Raw genomic sequence first — 25,725 nt, forward strand, 5'->3', positions numbered from 1 at the left:
ACGAAGCTCCTCACCACGGCAGCCGTAATGCTCTGACAATCCATCAAGCAGTGCGGCTTCGTAGCTTACCAAAGTTCTACTAAAACATTTTTTAACAGATTTCTGCACGCCCAAATCGGTTCGAGGTCAGTAAGCACAACCAGAATTCATACATAAGACACACTCTTGATTTTTGAGAAAATTAAAGGATTGTAAGTCCTTATAGTGTGGAAAATATGTTATACAGAAGAAAAGAATATATCGCGATATATATCGTTACCGCACATGCTTCAAATTATACCGCGATATGGATTTTAGGCCATATTGCCCAGCCCTAACTCCCAATTTATTTACAACATTTGAAACATACAGTGTAGCTCAGTCAAAACACCCCAAGGCCAAGTGAAAGTGCTGAGAGGGAAAAAATCATGATTAATGATTTATTTAAACTCATAACTGGGTGCAGCAGCTGAGCTTTGACCTGTGAGCTGCAGCTTAAGCTTCTTTTATGGTTCAGTGTTTAATGTGTAAACTGTTTATCACTGCAGAGACGCCTACAGGCTATCTACTGTTCAAAAGTGAATTGTTATACACAGTGCAGCAGCTGACCGTTGACCTGTGAGCTTCAGCCTCTTTGCTGAGTGTTTAATGCTCATCTATTGAAGCCTGCAGACACACCCACACACCATCTGATTCGTTCTCAGGGTTGTTTTCTGTGTGTTGGAGTTGGAGCAGAAACCTGCTGCAGGTTAATTATTGATCAAATTAATATCACAAAAGGTGCAGCAGCTGACCTTTGACCTGTGAGCTTCAGCCTCTTTGCTGGTGTGAAGTGTTTAATGTGACGCAGTCTGCAGACACAGACGACTGCTGACGGAGAAGAAGCAGAGGATTTTCTCTGTTTCTACACAGACCTGGTCCAGACAGCAGAGAGCTGCAGAGTGAAGACGTTCATTGGAAGAAGAAGCTGAGTAAGTTCAACGTCCTCTTTGAATCCTGGATCAGGAAGTGAATATTTGGTGTTTAAATAAGGTTTCTGTCTTTGACTCAGCCTGCTGTCACTTTGTTTCAGAGAGAAAAGGAGATTTCAGATTAACTGGTGTTCCTGCTGCTCTAGCATTAAAGCACAGTATAGGTGACCACGCTGATGCCTGTTTATAATTTCACCAAAGCTAATAAACTGTTGGCTAAATTTTCTTGTTTTCAGAGGTAAACAGAGGTGAGAGGAGGAGATAATAAGGATTAAATATTATGCTGAATAACTAAATTCTGCTAGTCTGTGACGTAACTCCCAGCAGCATCGCCTCATTTCTTTGACCTTTAACATGAGTTAGCTTAGCTAGCAGAGCAGCTATCTCTGCTGTCTGTCATGTGACCGAGTCAAGTGTGTGTAGTAGACTTGTTAGCATAGCTAGCAGGCTGACAGAGGCTAGCAAACTGTGTGAACACTTTGTAAGAGGTGAGCAGTAAAGAGAAGGATAAGGAGCTCCTCCAAATGCTGATAATGCACTTAACCTGAATTTTCTGCTTGTTACATTATATGTGATGTTCAGTCAAAAACAATTACTTAAATTAACATTATTATTAGTATTATTATTATTCATAACATGGCTCCCTACTGTAGTGGTTTGAACAACTGATCTGTGGTTATTGTGTCCCTGCAAATTCAACAATGCGCCTCAATGCAAAGCATCAAATAAACATTTTTATTATCAAGTCATTCGACCTACTGGTTGAATCACCGTAGCTCTGACAGTGAAGCACACTCATTTTTATTGGTAGTCACCTTGTGAGCAATGTTCCCTCTAAGCTGCGCACGTGCGCAATTCAACCTGCCAACACGGACGATGATGCAGTTCTACACTGCAATCATCGAGTCCATCCTCACCTCCTCCATCACCGTGTGGTACGCTGGAGCCACTATCAGGGACAAACAGAGACTGCAGCGTGTTGTGCGCTCTGCTGAGAAGGTGATTGGCTGCAGACTCCCATCTCTGCAGGACCTGTACACCTCCAGGACACTGGGGCGTGCAGCTCGGATCTCAGCTGACCCTTCTCACCCTGGACACAGTCTGTTTGACCTGCTCCCCTCAGGCAGGAGGCTCCGGTCCATTCGCACCAGAACCTCTCGCCATAAGAACAGTTTCTTCCCCTCTGCTGTTGGACACATGAACAATAACCATATGACTGTCCCCGCCACTAACACATGACCCTACGCTGTGTTCACTGCATCATTCCATGTTTGGCACTGATCACCACCTGCACTCATGCACATATCTTTCTACGCAGCACTCTTAATTCTTATTCTCATGTATATATCTCATGTATATCTCATGCACATATCTTTCTACGTAGCACTTTTAATTCTTATTCCTGCTTTTATTTTTTTCATGTCTATTTAAGCGCAATTTATGACAGTTTGTTTGCACTGAAGCACCGCAGCAATTTCCTAATGTTGTAAACCTGCTCAACATTTGGCAATAAACCCCTTTCTGATTCTGATTCTGATTCTGAATTGCGCACTGTTGGCACGGTCTCTGCGCAGAGAAAATCTGTGTTGCGCACACAAAAAGAATTCTAACCTGAATTGAAATTAAAGTAAACCAATCAAAACATGGCATTTAGTTGTTAAGAAACGGAGTGACGGCGTGTTTGAGATGTGAGAGATTTGAGGCGTTTAGAGCAAATCTTGTGTAGTTAGTGTGTAGTTAGTGTGTAGTTAGTGTGTAGTGTAGTCAATAGTGTTGTTGTGTGTGTCAGAACAATGAGGCGACTGCTGAGTGTTACAGGTGTTACAGCAGTGACACATCTGCTGCTGTCAGGCCTGCAGGTATCAGGCTGTTGTTCTCCTTCATCTCATAGAGGACAGGAATTATTTTTTGGAGCGGCACAAATAATTTGTGTGGCATCAGATTTGATGCAGAACAGCTGATTGTTCTGTAAATAGTTTGAAATGTTTATTTTAAAAAAACACCTTGGCTGCATTTTTAGGTAAACAGCTGCAAAAAACTTTGTTTGCATAACTCAGTTACTTTTTTGAAGAAGTAACTATATAATTAACTGCCCAACTGTCAGGGGTTTTGACATTTATTTTCACAAGTAAGAGAAAATAAGACACTTGCAGACCAAATCAGAGAGTTTTAAGACATGCGCATGGGTGTGTGCCTCTCAGCAAAATCACACACACAGAATGCATGTCTTGTTCCTTTATTTATAGGGTAAGAAACTGATTACATAGTACTTCCTCTTTTCAGTTACAGGAGGAGAGTTCAGGCATTATCTCAACCTGTCTGACCTTTCAGACTGGGGTAAAGAATACAGAAGTTTATCATGCTTATCTGACATCACAGATACTAAAAAAGAATACATTGCGTTTGTGTTAACAAATAGACTCAGTTACGTGAAAATATATGAACACTAGAAAATAAAACACACTTGATTATATTGTATTTGAATATAAAGCACATTTGATTATACTTGATCATATTGCATAATAAAAATCCTCTATCACCAACATTGGTCATTATTTACTGTATGTTGCAGACAGAGTTACAGACTCTCTCCCAGACCACAGACTCATAATACAAGTCAGAGCTTTATAAAAAAAAAAGAAAGTTGTGTTTTCAAAATTGGAGTTCAAGTTTTTTTTTTCCTTCCAATAGTGTTAACATACTACACACGTCATGAACAAGATTTTTTTAAATTTTCATTGTAAGTGGGCTAAAGCAGTTAATTAAAAGTAGTCCATCAACTGAAAGGTTTAAAATGTTCACACGTGTTGGACTGACTGAAGCTTCCAGTCACAGTGACTCAGTGTGTGTCAGTGAATGCATCGTGTGTGCTTCAGGCTCCACCTAGTGGACTGATAGCAGAGCAGCTGATGAATTTGAAGAGTGTGGCCTTTTTGCACACAGCCTGTAAATGTCAACAACAAAAGGAGTGTGTAAAACATGTATATTGTAGTGATGCAGTGTACTGTGTATATTTATACTGGCAGTATGGAACATGATTATTTGGAAATGCCTAAAATGGAAATGATCATATACTGTGAGGTGAGGTGTGGACAGTGGTTGTGCTTTTGTAACATTGAGGCAAGGACAGTGATTAGTGTTTAGGGGACACATCATTGGTTTTTGTTAAAAAGAAACAGTTTCTCCACTGTGGCAGGTCGTAGGCGATTTTTTTTTTCTAAACTGTCTCTAACTCTCACTAACCGCAACTCTCCATCAAACGCCCACATTTTGTCTGAGGGGTTTATATCGCTGTCATAGCTCGCGGCAAAGTTCGAACCGCTTCCTGAACCAGTCACGTGGTACAGCCGGGCAGCGAGGCTTCGGACGTCATCATTTTCAGCTCCTCCCATAAATGAAGCAAGCCTGGATACGCGCTTCGCGGAAACGCCCCCTCCATTACTCGACACACGCTTCGAAGCCTCGATACAGAACGTCACATCACTAGTTAAAGCTGAGTAAACACTGACCCCAGACCAGCACCGTGATAAAGTGAGCTGCTGCTGCTGAACTTGAACAGGTAACAAAGTGATGAGCAGTCAGGCTGCAGGTTTCTACCTGTTCATGTTTCTACAGTAGAATCACTTTGAAGTGTCTTTGTGCTGTTTCATCTTTGATTTGTGTTCATAAACACTCAGAGAAACATCACGTGACCTCATCAGGATCTGTGTTGGTGTGTGGGGCTGTACCTCAGCTTTATGTTGTTACATGCTCATTTGTTCATTTTAACATCAAAGTAATGTTATGAGGAGTAATGAAGTAACGTACTCCATTACTTTTAATCAAAGTGTTCTGTGTAATATGTGTAATAATGACTGTTTTGAGTAATGACCAACACTGATCACAACAAAGAGGAAATGCCTCCAACATGCACAAACATTTGAGCCACAACATGCAGTTAATGTGCACAAATGTCTTTGATATGCTGCTCAGTGATGGTGGTGACTGTCAGAGCAGAGCTACTGAGAATCAATAAGTAATATCAATGATGGGATCAGAATCACTAAATTCTTCTCATCCCTGTCAGTATCATACATGTGCTGTATAATGTGATAAATGTAGAGGTGCTGGCTGTTCTCTCACTCTGCTGTTTAGCTGTAAAGGACGCCTCCCTGCCTTTGTCTCATTCATGACCTTTAATAGTCTCTTCTAACATGCAGAGATCTGTATGATCTGTTTCATAGAGTCTAACCAGCCTGTACAGGTAACAACAACAGTCACTGCATCACTGACACACAAACGTCATCTCTGTCAATAACAACATTCATACATGGAATAAAAACACATCAGTGGATCATTGCTGGAGCTGATGTTTGTGCTCCTGGTGCAAAGGCTCTCAGTTTCCTCCTTGAAATAAGTGTTTATATTGTTGTTATATTGTTGACCCACTATTGATCATGTGACTCATCACATGATCAATGGTGAGCGTCTCTTTCCCTCTCAGGTTTAAATATCTGGGACTCTCCACCGTTTGGTTTTAGAGCTGAAGAAGCTTCTCAGATGAAACGTCTTCCAGAAACTTAAAGACGTCTCTTTTCTCTCCAAGCTCCTTAGATCACATGACCTGGATGACTGAACCTACAGACACATTGACCTGGTTTCTAGGTAGAGCTGGGCGATAGAACGATAACGATATGTATCGCGATATAACTTTTTCTCGATAGAAAAATTAAATTATTGCGATAGACCTCGCCGCTCTTGTCCTCTTAAAAAAAAAAAAAAAAAAAAAAGGTCAGCCAATCCAAACTAAGTAGCCGCACGTGTGTTTGTTTGGGAAGCAGCCAGCGGGTAATGGAGGAAATGAGTGTGCCGACTAGAAAAATCAACCGAGCGTGACCGAAGAGAAAACAGATGATGGTTCCAACGCCGGAGAGATTGTCGAACGGAAGAGCCAGAGAAGTTCCGTAGTGTGAAGGTATTTCAGCTATTTCAAGTCTGACAAAAAACAGAGTAGCGTGCACTGTAAATTGTGCCGAAAGCAAGTCTGGAAATACAATAAACTGGTGCATGCGTCACACTGTGCGCCACGTTATTGTTTCGGTGAAATGAATTTCTACAATACTGTTAATTCTACTCTCTGCAGTGTTTAAATGCTTATATATACACACAGTTACTGTCCCTCCACACATACGACTCGGTTCTGCTTCTATGCCCCAGCTTTGTTTACTTTTTCCCACCGAGGCTTCTAGACTTCTGATTGGCCAACATTTCTGCACGGTTAGGAATCTAGCTCCACCTGCTGCTTTGGCATGTTCATAGCAGCGTTTTCCTTCATTTCTGCCTTTATGTGTGGACGGGATTATTTTTTAAAACGAAAACGGAAAATCTCCGTTTTCAAAAACACCCGTGTACGTGTGGACGTAGCCTCAGTCTCTGACTGGAAGCGCTAATTCGTCATTCGGCTTTTGTCAGACTAAAGTAACTGTTAAAACTGTTTGAAAAGCTAAGCTATACAACAAGGAGAGATTGAGAATTTCCTTTTAGTTCTCAGTTTATTTGATATTGACAAAAGTTAGTCAGTTTTGTCTGTTCTTCTGTAAAACAAACTAAGATTTATTTTTAGAATTAATATTTTGTTTCTAAGTGGAATCGACAATTTAGTCTGTTTCGTTTGTTCTATTTTGAAACTTAAACGCTTTAGCGGCTGCCTTTTGTGTAGTTTGCAATATTTGCCTTTATTTATCTGAAAAAGTCTCATGTTCCTTAAGTACATCTACCCTGTTGAACTTATTATGGGAAATAAATATTTAAATCAAAACAAGCTGCTGATTATTTCACATTTTACTTGTGAGCAACGGCACATTTAAATCTTACAAATATAGTTATTTGGCTTATATCGTGATAGATATCGTTATCGCCTGAAATGAAAAAAACATATCGTGATATGAAAAAATCTCATATCGCCCAGCTCTATGCTGAAGGTGATCGTTTAGGACTTCAGCAATAATACAGACAGCAATGTAGTTAGCAGTAAAACAGCTTTATTGGGAATTAACTTAAAAAACAAACAAACATCTGTCTCCTATTTTCTGTCACACAGGAAAGAAGCATCAATATCTGATGAGAAGACTTATTTATTTCTTTTTGGGGGGGTTTTCAACAGGAGAAGAATATCTAACAAGTTGATTTGTTCACATCTTAATTTTTAAGTGACATGTGCATTTTGAGTTTATACACTCTTTATATAAGGCGACAGTTTCCTTTTGCAGTATTTTTGTGTGGAGTGTTTTTCTATTTCTTAACAAAAAGGGAACAAAGGTGTTTAAGTTCACCTAGGATGATTTGTCTTAACTTTCACATGGTCTTACTGAGGTGATGTGAATTGAAACATGCATTTTTTTTTGGCGGTGAGGGAGGGATGTGCTGGAAAAGTTTGAAAAGGGACCTTGAAAGTGTTTAAGAAGTGCTTGAATTTGACCCTGAAAAAGGCGTATGAACCCTGATCATTATCATTAGCCTGTGTAAGTCCTGAGTGTCCTCCAGTTCAGGGACGTGCAGAGGGGGGGGGGCTAGAGGGGCTTGAGCACCCGCCCCTTTCCTGATGAGTGCCCAAAGTGCCCTTTTGTTGAGGCAACTTTTAAATTTTTTTTATTTATTTTTTTATGTGTGTGTGTGCGGAGTCCTGTCTGTGCCCCTCAACAATAATATTTAACTATTAATCACAGTTTTGCTAAATAAAAGGATCTGGCTTGCATCAGTCACATGATCACATTTAACCAATGATCGCCCTTGACGGCAGAACGCGCTGGTTACGAGCCGGGAACGAGCTCACAAAGAGCACGCGCATTTGTTGCGGTCCGGAGCTGTAGGAGAAACACAAGTTAACTCAGAGACACAGACTGATGCGACACAACCAGTAAGTAGGTGTACAGCGCACACTGTAGTGTGTAGCACACAGGAGTATTAGCTTATTACGTACACGTTGGTAAGCTGTCTTGTTGCAACTGACGAACTGAAACAAACGAGCGTGCTGTGTGTGCAACAGCGCGACAAACATTACCTGTCCTTTTATTAACTGCACAGGTAGTGCTGGTCATAGCTGCTGGCTACCTGTGTAAGGCTGTCATGGGTCTGTAGCTCTGTCACCGTTTTAGGGAACATATTTAGTTTTAAAGTATTTAGAACATATTTAGTTTTAAAGTAAGTTTCCGGGCTTTTCCTGCCTTTCTGGAGGGATTATATTTCACTAAAAAACGATCTAATATGCATGTCCACATAATTATGTATTATTATAATTATAATATATTAAAAACACACGCTGTATTTTAAAGAACATACATTAAGAAGCAGATTATATTGGATTTATATTTTAAATAAGACAAAAGTTGGATTTTCCAGCAGTAAAATGATTGTATCTCTACAGTTTAAACATGTAATAAGCTTTGCCTCTGCACAGAGTGGATAGTGAAACAAATGGAATCATCATAAATACATTATTTCATATTTATTACTTCCCCCTCCTCTTTGCTTTATTATTGTAGCTCTAGTAATAAATATGTAAGGATTCTGGATCAGCACCATGATGCCCATAGTATATACAGTATTCTGAAGAAGGTCTAAAATGTCACTGTGTGTGCGTGCATGTGTGTGTTTTATTTAGATGGATTTAAAAAAAAATATTCCTCATGATATAACATTGTGCAGACATGGCTGGTAAGGACATGAGGAGGAAACAGCAGGAGCTGTGTGAGGCTACTAAAGGCAGGGCTATAACATTTTTCTGTCATCATTTTATTATAGATTAAGTGCAGGAGTTGTTAGGTGTGGATAATTAGATTATAGTTTATTGCAATAGCAAGTTGTGCCTTGTTCTCAGATAGACAGCAAGTGGAGAGTGATATATGAAATGATGGGATGGAAGGAAGAAGAGAAGCAAAGAGTGATTCACAGGCAGAGCCTAAATTATTTCTCACAGTTTTTGTGTCCTTATGGTTCCAAGCGCTGTCACCAATCTTTGCATTTTGTTATTATCTCATGATACTTGTTTAATCAGCTACCATCTCTCCTGTGGACTTTTTACTGTCTACAGTCTCAGACCAACACAGCCCTGCCCTTCCCATATTAGATTCTTGATGAATGTGTGTTGTTGTTATTCAGCCTGGTTCAATGTGCCCCTTTTTAACTTTGAGCACCCGCCCCTTTAAACCTCTCTGCACGTCCCTGCTCCAGTTCAGTGTCTTTGTCAGTCCCACATGTGTCGTTTCTGTTCAGCTGGTCTTCCAGTCAGTCATCCATCTCAGGCTCTGTCATTCTGTCATAAACACCAGCCTTCACCACCTGTGAGGCCTGCGTTTGGGTCCTCTCTTCTCCACATCCACACTGCGATGCTGTGACATATACAGTACATAAAATCAAAATTCACGTTTTATGCAACTAAAGTGTTTCATTATGTAGGCTACAGAACATAATTCAGTTATAGACGATATATGAAACATGTATACTTACTGCATTTGAATCATTTAAACCATATGTGATATAAACACCTGCACGTGTGTTTGAAAAAACAAACGCTTTGATTTTGACACCCCAAGAAAATCTTCCTAGATCTGCACGTGTTCAGAGTAAGAGCTGAATAAACAGCAGCAGAAGCTGATTGATGAACAGCTGAATGACATATCAGCTGTAGCTGCAGCATCTGCACAGAGTTTGATTGGCTAACGCTGATTTGTTTGTTTTTTTAAACAGGACAGCAGAGAGAGAGAGGAGGAGATGAAGAGTGCAGCAGATTGATGAAACAGTGAAGAAGAGGTGAGCATCTGACAGAGCAGAGCCAGTTTAAAGGAGCCTCACAAGCTCACACATGACAGCTTCATCAACATGGAGCTCTGAGTGTTTATTAAAGGATCATTGGACGCTCTGACACAGCTGACTGCAGCCTTTAGCTGTGAGCACACAGTGTCTCACATTTACATTCACTTCCCTGTCAAACTCAATAACTTTAAACAGCTGCTGTTATCAGGTGAAGATAGCAAAGCTTTCAGGGCTGAGCCCCAGTGTTTCAGGATAATGGCCCCAGAGACCACAGTCACATATGTGGGGAAGGATTTTAAGTTTAAAACTTCCTGTAAGCACTAACAGCAGAGACGCACAAAGTCGCAGACAGGGAACAAAGTATTTTAGGTTTGTATTGTCAGATTATTTAATCATTATACTGAACAAATATGTGAAAAAGTAAAAACCTCTATTATGACGAGGTTATCACTACATTCACATGTCATCGATGTGTTCTTTCACACAGATCAGTTTCAGTGTGTGTGGCCCGTACACTAAACCATGACACAAATTCATATGATGTGACACCCAGACTGTGTTCACTGTTTCTTTTGGTAAAATCATCTTCTCGTGTTTTTATAGAAAGATGATGGAAGAACCTAAAGAACAGCCAGCCAAAGCAGCTCCATCAGCAGGTAGGAGATCAGTGCTTTGTATGATGAGACGTATGGATGTATAGACTTCAGGCAGATTCTTTTTTGTAACTGTGACAAGTACATAAAATTCACGAGTTGTAACCTGTCCTAATCTTTGCCTTAATCTTTCTGTGGGACATTAATATAACATGAGAACTTCCAGTCTAAGGAGTTTGGCAGAGAAACAACTGGACTTTTTTGTACTTTGAACCCACATATGAGGTTAAAACGATGCCACCTTAAAATGAAACTGAAGAAATATTGAAACTGAAACAAATGTATTGAAAGTGAAATGATAGTGAAAAAACATAAATATAGAAATTTAAAGAAAAAACTCACTGTTCATGTGGTTTTCACACTTACATCGTTTTTTTCCACGTACAGTTATTTTTTCAGCTTCAATTAGTTGGCACTGCTTCGGCATCTGAGGGTGCGCTTGAGGGGCGGGGCTTCAGAGCCACATATATGAGCCACATATGTTTGCGCACATTATATTGCTGACCAGTGACTGTAGAAATCATGGACGACCTAATATCTGCAGCAGCCGCAGTCATGAAGAAACTTGTGTATCTCTGAACGGCACATAGAGCGGGGACGCTGAGAGGAGGTCCAGCGTTTACCGACTGTTTCAAACTGACAGACTCAGGTGTTCTTCAGTGTCTGCCTGACAGAAGGACCTGAGAGCCGCCACAATATTTTTGGTAAGTGAAAGGTGTTTGTAAGCTAATCTGTAGCTAACATCCTTAGCTAGCTAGCTAAGATGGGCACTCGGCTATCGGCAAAACTTGTTTTGTAAAGTTTGTTTAGCTAACCCGTGCAGGTGAACGAAATGAACAGAAACGCACCGGGCTGCTCAGTCAGTAACTAACCACAGTTACTGTACTTTTATTATGAGTATTACACTGTAAGAGCAACAGGCTGCACTCTGCTGCAGCTCCTGTGCAGAGCTGATTATTCAATATGTGCAAACAGCAGCATGTTTTCACTCTTTTGCCACATCTGTAAGGATATTAACACATATTTTAAAAAAGGCTTGCACTTCAGTAACCCCTCATTAATCATTAATTACAGATTAAATAGCAAAGCCTAATATTTATGTACTCAAACCAAATACTTCTGCTTGGCAGCTTAAGTTAAAACGTGTGTTTCATTTTTCCTCGGATTACATTTTTAGCACTGACTCTGTGTATTGTTTTTACTAAGTTTGTTTCAAATATTCAGGTTAAATAAAACAGTCTGAATCATTCTTATTGAGGTAAGTTCACAAAGTTACATGTGCAGTACAGCTTACATCCTTTGAGAGGGAAAAAAGCATTAATATTTGTTATGATACCTCTGTATGTTGGTGACCACGGTGCAGCAGCAGACTGAACCAGGACTGAAACCTGCTCCGTCTGCTCATGTATGCAGATTCACATTCACAAAGCACCAACAACTCAAATTTTGAACACAGTAACAAATCAGGTCGATTTCTAGCTAACCAGCTAAAAATAAATAAAGAAAAAACAACTATATGTGCTGCTAAAGATTTATCGGGGAACACAATATATGATCCTGGAAGAATAAACAACATTTTTAGGGATTTCTATGAAACTTTATACTCACCACAAATAAACCCATCTAAAAATGAAATTGATCTGTTTCTTGACAACGTAACTCTTCCAAAATTACTAGACAGTCAAGCAATGGAATTGGATTCGCCACTGACGCCAAGTGAACTCCAGGAAGCCCTGATAAGTATGCCCAATAATAAGGCTCCAGGTCCAGACGGCTTCCCTGCAGAATTCTACAAAGAATTCTGGACAATTTTGGCACCAGTATTCCACAGCATGTTGCAGGAAATCGAGGAAAAGGGCAGACTACCACCAAATATGAATTCTGCCAACATTAGTCTCCTGCTAAAACCAGGCAAAGACCCTTTATTTCCCTCAAGCTATCGTCCAATTTCTCTCTTAAATGTAGACCTTAAAATAATCTGCAAAGCTCTCTCAAAGAGATTAGAGAAAATGACCCCCCTCTTAATTCATACTGACCAAACTGGTTTCATAAAAGGTCGGCACTCCTCAACAAACACTCGTAGATTACTTAATTTAATAGACTACTCATACGATAAAAACATCGAAGCCATAATATTATCTCTAGATGCAGAAAAAGCATTTGACAGAGTTAATTGGAAATTTTTATTCGCAACTTTACACAAATTTGGTTTTGGAAACTCTTTCATAAACTGGATAAGAATATTATACAATTCCCCAACGGCTCGTATCAGAACAAATGACCAGACATCCTCCAGCTTCTGTCTCCTGAGGGGCACCAGACAGGGATGCCCACTCTCCCCCTCACTTTTTGCAATTTTTATCGAACCTCTAGCAGCAGCATTTAGACAGGCTACAACAATTAAGGGCATAAAATGTAAGAACATAGAACATAAAATCAGTCTCTATGCGGATGATGTGTTGCTTTTTCTGCAAAACACACAAACCAACCTCTCTGAGGTAATTACTTTAATAAACTGGTTTTCAAGAGTTTCAGATTATTCAATTAACTGGCCAAAATCTACAGTTCTCCCCATTAACTGCTCCTTCCATAATTCTTCCTCTGCCCCACTGCAATCCGGAAATATTAAATATTTAGGTATTAATATCTCTCCTAAGCTTTCAGACTTAACTAAACTAAACCACATCCCACTTCTAAAGAAAGTAGAAGGCGATCTGACTAGATGGAAATCTTTACCCATATCACTCATGGGAAGGGTCGCCACTATAAAAATGATGATCTTGCCAAAAATAAATTACTTATTTTTGATGATCCCTAACAAACCATCACAAGATTGGTTCAGATCTCTGGATTCATATATTTCCAAATTCCTTTGGAAAGATAAACCCCCGCGTATTAGCTTAAAAACGCTACAAAGAACCAAGGATAGAGGAGGATTAGATCTGCCTAATTTTCACCAATACTTCTTAGCCAACAGGCTTCAGTTCATCTCAGAATGGTTAAAACATACCTTCTTAGTTGAGCCCTGGCTAGATGTTGAACAGGCACTATGCAAGGATCTAGAGATTTCAGACCTACCATTTATTAGCTCAAACATCAAAAGACATGAATGCTTTAAAAGTATCAACATCAGCTTTTCTCTAACAGCATGGTGGGAGTTTCTAAAAATAACGGAGTCTTCATTAATTCCATGCAAACGTACACCTATCTGGAATAACCCTGACATATTACAAAACAATAATATGATTAATTTCCCAGAATGGAGTTGTAAAGGAATTAAATACTTAGAACATATATTAGAGGGAACAGAATTTATTCCATTTGACAGACTAGTTGAACAATATGGGATCAACAAGACAAGGTTTTTAGAATATCAACAAATTAAATCCATAGTAAAAAAGAAATTTAACCTCAGTCAAGTTGAATTACAAACACCACTAAGTGCGGCACATTTTCTTACTCTTAAATCCCCCAAATTATTATCTAAAATATACAGAACACTTTCTAAATTAGATGAATCAATATCCCTTCCTACTGCAAAGTGGGAAGCAGATTTATCAGTCAACCTAGACCAAAACTTCTGGTCTCAGATTTGCTTAAAAACTTTTAAATTAATTAAAAATCCCAGTCTGCAATTAATACAATACAAAATACTTCATAGAGTGCACTATACAGGTCATCGGATGTTCAAGATGGGCTTTACATCTTCCAACAACTGCTCACACTGTCAAGGCAATACACCAGACAATTACATCCACGCTCTTTGGTTCTGTCCACCAGTGCAAAAGTTTTGGCGCGAGATATGTGAAGACTTATCAAAATGTCTGAAATGTAACATTCCAACCTCCCCCTTAGTGTGTTTGTTGGGCAGCTTAGATAATGTCACTTCAGAAAAGAATATAGCCCATATGATCTTCACTGCCCTATGCATAGCCAAGAAAACAGTCCTCATGAACTGGAAAAATAAAAATAATCTTAATTCTAACCAATATAGAAATTATCTATTAGATTACATTAGTCTTGACACAGCCTCTGCCACCACATCAGATCAATTGCTCTGGGCCCCTTTTATCAGCTCCATCACCTAGTGGGGGTGGGGGGTCATAGTTTGGTCCCGCCTTCACTGTTGTGATTGGTGAGGGGGTAGGGACAGGCTTAGGGCGTCGGGGGGTTCCCCGGAGGCATCTTCCTTGGGGGGCTCAACCCGGGGTAGCGGTCACGTCCGGTTGAGGGCTCTGTTGGCTCTCAGGTGACTGTTTCCTCGCGGCTGCGTGCAGCGGGGCTAGGGGAGGGTCTGTGCTGACGGACGCGGGTTACTGACCTGGCAACCTGGCTGCCCCTGGGTGGGTCCGGGATGGGCGTGAGGTTCTGGGGGCGCTCCGTCTCTGAGCTGGGGCCCGGGCCGGGCCTCGGGGGCTCGGGTCCTGGTTGGTGTGTTGCCGGGGTTGTGGGCGGGTGGGTGCATGGGGGCCCGGCCCTGGATCAGGGTGCCGCCAGTGCATCGAGCCGCCTGGGGGGCTCTTCAACTGGTGGGGGGGATGGTCACATCTTGCAGGAGCTTTCTTCTCTCAGGAACTCTCTGCAGGAGGGGGAGATACAGGAGAGGTGGAGGAAGATCTCAGCCTGGGCGTTTACCGTCTTATGTAGTCTGGAAGATGTGTGGTTGGTGGGGTGGGTGCAGTTTTCTCTGTGGTGGGGTTGGGTGGACTGTCCAGGGCTCTGTGGAGCCGGGGGGCGCTACTGCACTGGGCCCCGGTCTGATGGGCCTGGGCCCCCCTTCCCTGGCGGGTCGCGGAGGGTGGGAGTGCCTACTGGGGTCAGCGGGGGAGCTGGCCCCAGGGAGGGGTTACCTGCCCCTCCCTTCCTTCCCTCCCCATCTCCAGCTGCCTCCCTCTTCCCGCTCCTCCACAACCACCCACACATGCAGGGCCTTGGAGTGGGGGTATGTCACCAGGGTGCAGAGGAGGCTACCCCCCCCCCCCCCCCCCTGTCCCCTTCTGGCTGCCTCTGCCTCAATTTTATCCCACAACTTAGACATTCACATTATTCACACTCTCATTACACATACATATAGGATCTTGGGGGTGGGCACAATCACGGAGTCCAAATCACCATCAGGGTGTATACCTCACCCCTGACGTCGTTGCCCACCTCTCAATTTTAAATACACTTAGTCATTGAGGGTTAGCAGGAGGGACTATGCGCTTACCTGCTGCTCCTTGGCAGGTAGCTCCATGCCCTCCTGGGTTTTAATTGCACCTTAGAACACATATGCATCAACACTACAATGAGCGGGTGGAGGGAGGTTTGGAGTCTTCTCCCACCCCCATTCTCTGCGGCCTGCTGGAGCGGGAGGGCTAGTAGGAGGAGTTGGCCGTCCGACTGCGGTCTGGGGTATGGGGCCTCCCTGCTGCTGCGGAGTCGGGGTGGTCTGCCTCTCCCCACCGCAGGGAAAAGGGTAACACCACCTGGGTCTGGGTGCAATTCCCCCCTCCAGGGGCAAGGGTACCTAGACCCGGTTTGTAGAGTACGCTTGGGGAGTGTGATTGTGTGTACAGCGTCTCTTTATGTCTGTCTCCACGTTGGTTGAGTGTGGAGTGAGTGCATATGAGAGCATGAGGGTGGGAATGGATGTTTGTGTCGGGAATGGATGTTTGTGTCTGTGTGTGCCTGTATGTCTGTGTCTATATGTCAGGTTGGGTATCAGACGCCACCTCTCTGGGGACACCTCAGGCCCTCCAAGGTTTGGAGGCCTATCTCCACCCACCACCACTTCCCCTGCCGGTGGCGGACTCCCTCAGGTGTCGGTGTGTTGGTGGTTCTTTGTGTCTGGGGGTGGGCGTCCGGGTACACACCGGCTCACTCCTTGGCGGCCGCTTGTCGGGGCCTGGGGCCTGGGGCTCGCTCGGGCCCCTTTGGAGGTGGGGTGCCCCCGGCCTCTCAGCCTAGGGCTCGGTCACTCAGGCGCAGCTGGGTGCCGGCGGAGCTCACGGGCGCGTCACTGCAACTCCCCCTGACTTCTGCTCCGCGGCTGCTGGGCGAGCCCTCATCTGGGACTCTCCTCAGCTCTTACTGGGACAGTGGCGCGGCTGCCCCTCTGTTGGTCTTCCATGGTCTCTTGTGTTCTGGGGGCCTCTGGATGTCTGGAGTTTTGATCTCCTCCATACCCGCTTCACACCCTGGAGGACGGGGCTGTGGCCCCCCACACTCCCTAGCAGATCATTACATGGAGAAACCTTTGGAATGCAAGCATGCTGATCCACACAGGTATGCACACATGGGTATTCACAGACGCGGACTAAAGCTTTCTTGGCTGCTGCCTCAAAGCACACTGTGCGCTGTCTATCTTGCGTGCTGCACAATATCGTTTATTACTTAGTAAATACTGATATCTATGACTAGCTAGTTTATTGTGATGGTATGGTGCTTTGTTTTCTCTATTATTATGTTGCTCTTTGTTGTTTGCTGTCTCCTCTGTTTGTTTTTGTTTGTTTGTTTGTTTTTTTTTTTTCTCCATACAGGTGACCCAGGAGTTTTTTTTTTTTTTTTTGTCTCTCTTCCCCCCCCTTCTCACCGTCTCTTCTCCCCTTTGGTTTTCTTTCTTTCTCTCCCCCTCTCTCTCTCATTCATTCCCCCTGTCCTATTTATTTAAAAAAAAAAAAAAAAAAATGACAAAGGATGAACTGAAGCTCTGCCATCACGTAATGTCGCATACTGCTGTTTCTGATGTCATTTAGAAAAAAAAAAAAAAAAAAAAAAAAAAAAAACAAAGCACCAACAACTCAAAGGTTAACATTATATTGGAAAATCTGTTGGTATATACGGCTTTAAGAAATAAACAGCTCGTATGTGAGCAGAGCTGAAGAACTAAAGAAATGTAAGAGAAGAACTTCAGATCCTGGGTGTGTGAGGACAGAAGGATCAGCTCTATTTCAGATTTGAGATAAACTTTATATTTCAGTTTGTGATGGTTCAGTTCTCTTTGTGATTACAGGAGCTGATTCAGACCTCAGCACCACCCAGTGACAGCAGACAGATCATCCAACATGTTCACATGTTAACTGCAGAATGAACTGATGCAAACAGTACAAAGGTTAAAGCACCACATGTGCTGTAGTGAAAGCTGCAGCTGTTTTATTGATAAAAACAAAGTCAAAAGGATTAATCACCCCTGTATCATATGAATGTTGGGTTTTTCTCTGTATCTGTTATTGTACGATCTACTGTACAATATAAAGCACCTTCAGGTGACTGTTGTTGTGATTTGGCGCTATATGAATAAAATTGAATTAAATTGAAATGTAACTGTGTCACTATATATCAGCATTAACAGGACCTCAGCTTGGTGTTTCACAAAGCTGCTGATCTCAGACCTGCACAGCTTCCGTTTTAAACACTGAATGTACTCAGCTGCATGAAGAGCACGTTTGAGTTTCTCTGACACAATTAAATAAAAACTGATGAAGGTCAAAGGTCGTCACTTGTATGTCGAACTACAGACTTGTCATCTGGAATTCTTTCACAGTTTTTTATTTTTGCCAATAGTGTGTTATTTACCATTAAGTGATTCAGAGTCATTCATACCAGAGTAACCAGAGAGGATAATATATTTTTAAATATATAACTATCCACAGGACTGAATATAATATCTCTAAGTAAAAGTCCAGAGACTCTGAGGATTATCCAAGTATTTATAACATTACACAAAGCAAAGCTCAAAAAGCTGCTGGCCCTGATGCATTACAGGGCATGCTTGCCCCCCACACTGGATCCTCACCAATTTGTCTATCAAATCAATGGAGTACAGAGGATGCTGTATCCACAGCTCTTCACTGTGTACTCTCACACCTGGACAACAAGAGTACTCATGCAAAAATACTGTTAGTTGACTTCAGCTCAGCATTCAGTACAGTTCTTCCCTCCAAGCTGATCACCAAACGTGTGGATCTTGGACTCAACAACTCCATCTGTACCTGGATCATGGCTCATGGACTTTCTGACCAACAGACCTCAGCATGTTAGGTCAGGCCATAACAGCTCTACCACTGTCACACTCACACTGGCACTCCACAGGGCTGTGTGCTGAGCCCGTTCCTCTATGACTGCAGACCTTAGTATGCATCCAACTCCATCCTTGGACGGGTCTCCAGCTTCAAGTTCTTGGGGATCCACATCTCTGAGAATCTGTCCTGGTCAACTAACACCTCCAGCCTGGTCAAGAAGGCCCATCAGGGCCTCTTTTTCTTTAGGATACTGAAGAAGAATCAACTTCCACCGCTGTGTGATAGAGAGCATCCTGACCAACTGTGTCACAGTCTGGTGTGGGAACTGCTCTGCTGCTGACCGCAAGGCACTGCAGCGCCCAACACATCACAGGGATTCCACTTCCTGGCATTGAGGATGTCCACAGGAAGAGATTTCTACGCCGAGCACGCATCATTCTCAGACTCCTCTCATACTGCCAATAAACTCTTCCAGCTCCTCCTCCCCTCCAGGAGGCGCTACAGGAGCCTTCAGACTAAAACCAGCAGGTTTAGGAACAGCTTCTTCCCCACAGCTGTTACCCTACTGAACTCAGTCCCCGCTGAGCCTTTCCATCCACACTCACCTAACCCTTCTACACTCCTCCTCCCAGTGACCATGATCCTTTCATTATCAACATTCACCACGTTGGTTACTGCTGTAGTTTTAGGACACTGACATGGTGTAGTCTCTGTTATAGTGTGTACACTGTTATAGTCTGTTCAGAGAGCTACGCTTCCACTACTGTAGATATTTTCATAGCACTCTGTAGATCTGTTTACCTCACAGTGCTTCATCTTTATATATGTATATTTGTTCATAGTATACCTGTATACCTGCCCGTCTGTATAGCAATACAGATCATCTGTGTATCGGTTACAATATTATTTTTCAGTTTAGATATTTTCTTCAGTTTCATTTTAAGCTGGCATAATTTTAACCCCACACATCCTAAAATTCAGTATTTGTTGATGAGATGATGAAGTGTTAATTCAACAAAGTTAGAATATTTTTCACATGATGTCGACTGAGAACCATGTTTATGTCTCTTTCTTCTTCCTGTAGAGGAGGAGCTTGCCAGGGTGCGGTCAGCCTTTGTCTGGAGGGTAACAACAGAAATCCTCACACAGCTCCTTGAGGCCCTCGTATGTGACACTGTCTTAAATGAGTTGGAGAAAGAATCGATACTGGAGAAGAACCTAGCCAGAGCAGATAAGGCACGCAGCTTCATCGACACAGTGAGGAAAAAAGGAGACAAAGCATGCAAGATAACAATCAAACATCTTCAGATCAAAGATCCTTCTCTTTTCTCTCAGCTGCGTTTGAACTCTGATCCATCTGCTCAACAAGGTGAGGTCATGCATCAGATACCATGAATAAAAATGGTCACCTTGCAGTTTGTTGAGATGTGAAAGTGAAACCTCAGAATTCACTGTAAGAAAAAGGAGAGGGCAAGAACGTCATTCTACGACGAATGTTTGGATTTGTTACATGCCTGCAAATGTATTTTCTAAACTACATGGACATCATTGTTACGACCCGTCTAGGGCCAGGCCATAACATGAGCGAGGCACTCGCTTCCCTCCCCAAGACCCAAGCAGTCACACGCAACAAATCCGTTAGATGTGAAGTGATTTATTTACAAGGTGAATAAAGAGAGCCAAAACGGGAGTGTCAACACTTCAGGGTGAGCCAAGGCCAAAACAATAAACAAAACAAACCTACACAAATCCCGCACCCCTGACCTCACCAAACTAAAGTCAAAATAAAGACAGAGTCTGACCTCCTTAACCAACTCAAAAACAGGAGAAAACGGGTGATCAAAATAAACGGCAGCTCACCCCTACCCACTCCACTTCCACAATTTTCGCACGTATACTGCAGCCAGCGGCTACCACAGGACTACTGCTGGGTGATGAGGAGAAATGCGAGGACCTCTCCCGCTGTAGCACTCCAGCCTCCTTTTCTTGGGCGGGTCCTCCAGCTGGATCCAATCACGCCGGGGCAGTAAGTCCACGCACCAATCGGAACAGGGCCCTGGCACAGCTAAATTAACATAGACAAAAACACAGCACTTGCACAAACAAACACACGGACATACAAGTTCGTAACAATCATAAACCTGTGAAACTACTTAGATCTAATGTGAGCTGTATTTAATTAAACACAAGTGTTCTTTACTTTTAAAAACCATGCAAACTGATTGCCTTAAAGAAGAAAAGCATGAGTCATTTGACTTAAATGCCACATTTTTATATAATCAAGTTCAAGTTCAAATTTTATTCATCACCTGCAGTGTCAGGTTGCCCTGCAGTGGAATGAACCCGCCCCCCGACCATACACACACAACACAGACATCACATGGGGATACAAGTCAGAGAACGTTGCATTATAGAAAAAACACTGAAATCTACACTACAATGGGAAAGTACAAGGGGAAAAAAGAGACCTCTGCTCATGCTGGGCTATAGAGGACAGCATGAGAACAGGAAACAAAAAAACTCCTCTGCACAGAAAGCACATAAATGTCCACAGTACAACATTATAGAGCACGTGACCAACAACAAGGTTGGTTAGGGGATAAGGAGTAATCCCAGGCAACACAGCAGCCATCCTGCCACTGCGCCGACTCTCCGGCGTGGGCCCAGACCCGCCTCGTGTTCCCAGGAGGCAACAAGCATCGAAGGCATTGGAAGGGGAGGGGGGATGTGTGAGTGCTTATCAGTGTAAATGTATGTGTGTGCGTGTCCATAGTTCAGCTGAGACAGTGTCCTCCGCCCTATCAGGCTAAGTAAACAGTCTACCAGCCAACCCAGGTGGCCTTGCATGGAATGGGAAGGAACAGACTCAACACAGTCGTTATCAGGGTGTTTTTGTTCAGCTCAGGCCTTGAGCCCACAGCTGGCGCCAAAGGGGTAGCCGCATTATATGATTTGTGATTTTTCTTTTACAAACAACTCATGAGAATTTCAAGCTGTTTTTAACACTCCGACACCGACACTGGTCTCTCAATCTCCCGCTGGATAGCTGCGAGCCTCTCAATTATGTTATTTACCTTCAATTCTGTGGTCTTTTCAGGCTTTTGCTCACAGAGCAGATTCTGAGACTTCACGACCGCAGCCAACTGATCCGCGATGTAATCCAGCTTCCGCCCCAAGGTGTTGTTCCGAGTGGATTCTTCCTTGATGTAATCCAATATACACTCAGAGGTGTTATTCTGAGCCTTCACTGCAGCCGTTAGCGCCTCCAAGCTCTTAACCATGCTGCATTCACTGAGCCCTTTCTGAGAAGCCGCACCTCGTCCCATCCTTTCAATCCCAGCGGGCAGCCTTGTGGGGGTTTGAACAGCCGGTTCCGCTTTCTTAATTCTCCGATAAACCAGGGCCAAGCCAGCTCCGATCAGCAAGAACCCTGTTATCATGGTTCCGAATAGGTACATATCTTCAGCGTCCTCGATCGACAGTCCCGCCAGGCACACGATCCTCCATGTCTGCCACTCGTCCATCGTGTATCCGGCAGGGAAAGTCCCTCCAGGGCACTCGGGCTCTCCCGAGCCCAGACAACTCGTTGAGAAAAGGGTGTCAATAGCATTCAGAGACCAGTTGATCAAATCCATAATTCTCTTTTAGGTTTTTAGACACAGATTGTGAGAGAGTGTTCCAGGGAAGTGAAATACACATGAGACAAGACAAAGACACAAGAGGCTAAGCAGGGAAGATAAGGGGAAGGAGAAGAGGAGAAAAGTGCGACTGCCTTCGCCAAGAGCCAAACGAGAAGGAACATGTTTAGTGTGGCCAGAAAGGGTTTACATTATCTTTCGCCATTGTAATTTACGACAAGAATTAAATGTGAATTACTGAATCTCTCTCAGATGCTTATTTAAATAACATAGCAGTGTTGTTATTTTTGGTGACAAAGTTTGGAGAAGAGGCACAGAAAGCAGAAACCTGTTTAGCCTGCACATGTTGGCATCAGGTACATATGAAAAGCTGCAAAGCAATACAGATGTGTAGGTTCAAAACATTTAATGTGGCTGTTTTCAGGAATTACATTTAGGAATTCCTGTAGCCCCTTTTTTCTGGTTTTCTGGTAGAATAAGTATATTAAAAACTAAAACGTATGATAGGCTCAACAAAGGCCAAAGTACATCACATAGCTCCTTCAGACCAGATTTGTACTTTTCCTTCTTTTTTCCTTTTTTTGATTCAGATGCTCTTCAGAAGTGTCAGCCTAAACTTAAGTCTAAGCTGAAGAAGAAGTTCCAGCGTGTGTTTGAGGGCATCGCTAAAGCAGGAAAACCAACCCTTCTGAATCAGATCTACACAGAGCTCTACATCACAGAGGGAGGGACTGCAGAGGTCAATGATGAACATGAGGTCAGACAGATTGAAACAGCATCCAGGAAACCAGACGGACCAGAAACAACCATCAGACAAGAAGACATCTTTAAAGACACACCTGGAAGAGATGAACCAATCAGAACAGTGCTGACAAAGGGAGTGGCTGGCATTGGGAAAACAGTCTTAACACAGAAATACAGCCTGGACTGGGCTGAAGACAAAGCCAACCAGGACATCCAGTTCATATTTCCATTCACTTTCAGAGAGCTGAATGTGCTGAAGAGAAAAAGTTCAGCTTGGTGGGACTTGTTCATCGCTTCTTTACTGAAACCAAAGAAGCAGGAATCTGCAGCTTTGAAGACTTCCAGGTTGTGTTCATCTTTGATGGTCTGGATGAGTGTCGACTTCCTCTGGACTTCCACAAAACTGTGACTGATGTTACGATGCCCACCACAGTTGATGTACTTCTCACAAGCCTGATCAGGGGGAATCTTCTTCCCTCTGCTCACGTCTGGATAACCACACGACCTGCAGCAGCAGACCAGATCCCCCCTGAGTATGTTCACAGGGTGACAGAGGTCAGGGGGTTCACTGACCCACAGAAGGAGGAGTACTTCAGGAAGAGATTCAGAGATGAGGAGCAGGCCAGCAGGATCATCTCCCACATCAAGACATCTCGAAGCCTCCACATCATGTGCCACATCCCAGTCTTCTGCTGGATCACTACTACAGTTCTGGAGCGTGTCCTGAAAACCAGAGAGGGAGGACAGCTGCCCAAGACCCTGACTGAGATGTACATCCACTTCCTGGTGGTTCAGGCCAAAGTGAAGAAGGTCAAGTATGATGGAGGACCTGCAACAGATCCACACTGGAGCCAAGAGAGCAAGAAGATGATTGAGTCTCTGGGAAAACTGGCTTTTGATCAGCTGCAGAAAGGAAAGCTGATCTTCTATGAATCAGACCTGACAGAGTGTGGCATCGATATCAGAGCAGCCTCAGTGTACTCAGGAGTGTTCACACAGATCTTTAAAGAGGAAAGTGGACTGTACCAGGACAAGGTGTTCTGCTTCATCCATCTGAGTGTTCAGGAGTTTCTGGCTGCTCTTCATGTCCATCTGACCTTCATCAACTCTGGACTCAATCTGCTGGAAGAACAACAGACAACCTCCAAGAAGTCTGAAACAAGAGAATCTGCAGAGAAACACTTCTACCAGAATGCTGTGAACAAGGCCTTACAGAGTCCAAATGGACACCTGGACTTGTTCCTCCGCTTCCTCCTGGGTCTTTCCCTGCAGACCAATCAGACTCTCCTACGAGGTCTGCTGACACAGACAGGAAGTAGCTCACAGACCAATCAGGAAACAGTCGAGTATATCAAGAAGAAGCTCAGTAAGAATCTGTCTGCAGAGAAAAGCATCAATCTGATCCACTGTCTGAATGAACTGAATGATCGTTCTCTAGTGGAGGAGATCCAACAGTCCCTGAGATCAGGAAGTCTCTCCACAGATAAACTGTCTCCTGCTCAGTGGTCAGCTCTGGTCTTCATCTTACTGTCATCAGAAGAAGATCTGGATGTGTTTGACCTGAAGAAATACTCTGCTTCAGAGGAGGCTCTTCTGAGGCTGCTGCCAGTGGTCAAAGCCTCCAACAAAGCTCTGTGAGTAAACATGAACTCATCGCTTCATTCTTAAAATCATGGGAAATAAATCAGAGGTGCTCAGTTCAACGAACACTGCCTTTTAAGAAAAATTAAAAATAGCACTTAGTCAAATATGATACTTTAAATATTTCTCTCCCGCAGGACATGTCAGCATTTCTGAAATATTTTTGTCTTCAACTCGAATCAAAGCACAATCCAGATCCAGCCTATAAGAACATGAGCTCTGATCCTTCAGCCCCTCTGACAGGTTTATTATCCTCAAGTTGTTCACTTGTCTCCAACAACCAGGAGTCTAGCTCTGTTTTTTAAAGCAAATACTTGAGCTTCCAGACTGCACCTACATCGTTTTCAGATGTTCTTATTTTAAGGTCTGGTTTGTGTCTCATCTTTATTGCAATCCCCCATGTCTCTCTGTTTTTCAAATATAAATCTGTTACCTCGGTGTGGCCAGAACAACATGGTGAACCCAAAATACAGACAAAGGTGAAGGAACTGAATATTACTAGACGTCAAGGCTTTATTTACACACAGGAACTTGACACTTGGAATTTTTTAACATGAACTGTGAACTATGGTGGAAGTCAAGCACTTGAAGCTGTGAGCATGAAGTGGGCTCTATGGTAGGTTTCCGGAAATGGGTCTTGGTTGATGGTAATCTGAGTCACTGTAACAGAGGTAGAGCAGCATCAGAAAGATCACTGGTGGAGGTTACAGTAAGTGAACGAGGTTATCTTCAATGTCTTATTTGGGGTTTCTGTAGCTCAGGAGGTAAAGCTGGTCTGATCTGACCTACTGATCAGAAGGTTGGTGGTTCGATCCCTGGCTCCTCCAGTCTGCATGTCAAGTATCCTTGGGCAAGATACTAACCCCAACTTGCTCTCCGATGCATCCATCAGAGTATGAATGTGCGTGAATGTACTTAGAAAGCACTAAGTTCAGATAAAGTGTTTGTGAGAATGGGTGTGATTGGGTGGATGTGGCATGTTGTATAGAGCGCTTTGAGTACTCCGGGAGAGTAGAAAAACGCTATATAAGAATCAGTCCATTTACCATTTACTTGTCAGCAGTCGGAAAGCAACTTGGGGAAGGCAAGAGACTGCGCATACCAGCTAGCTCCTGTGTTCACTGAGATATTCAACATCTCTTTATCTCAGTCGGTGATCCCCACATGCTTCAAAGAGTCCATCATTGTTCCTGTCCCGAAGAAACCCCACCCTGCTTCTCTCAATGACTATCGCCCTGTAGCCCTCACCTCAGTAGTGATGAAGTGCTTTGAACGCCTGGTCAGAGACTTCATCATTTCTTCACTA

General features: G+C 43.1%; 1 pseudogene; it reads left to right on the top strand.

The window, feature by feature from the left end:
- Nucleotides 1–9,569: 9,569 nt before the first annotated feature.
- Nucleotides 9,570–25,725, top strand: part of LOC113018030 (NLR family CARD domain-containing protein 3-like) — a 28,665-nt pseudogene continuing 12,509 nt past the window's right edge.

The sequence above is a fragment of the Astatotilapia calliptera genome, unplaced genomic scaffold, assembly GCF_900246225.1.
Source record: "Astatotilapia calliptera unplaced genomic scaffold, fAstCal1.2 U_scaffold_33, whole genome shotgun sequence".
Lineage (NCBI taxonomy): Eukaryota > Metazoa > Chordata > Actinopteri > Cichliformes > Cichlidae > Astatotilapia > Astatotilapia calliptera.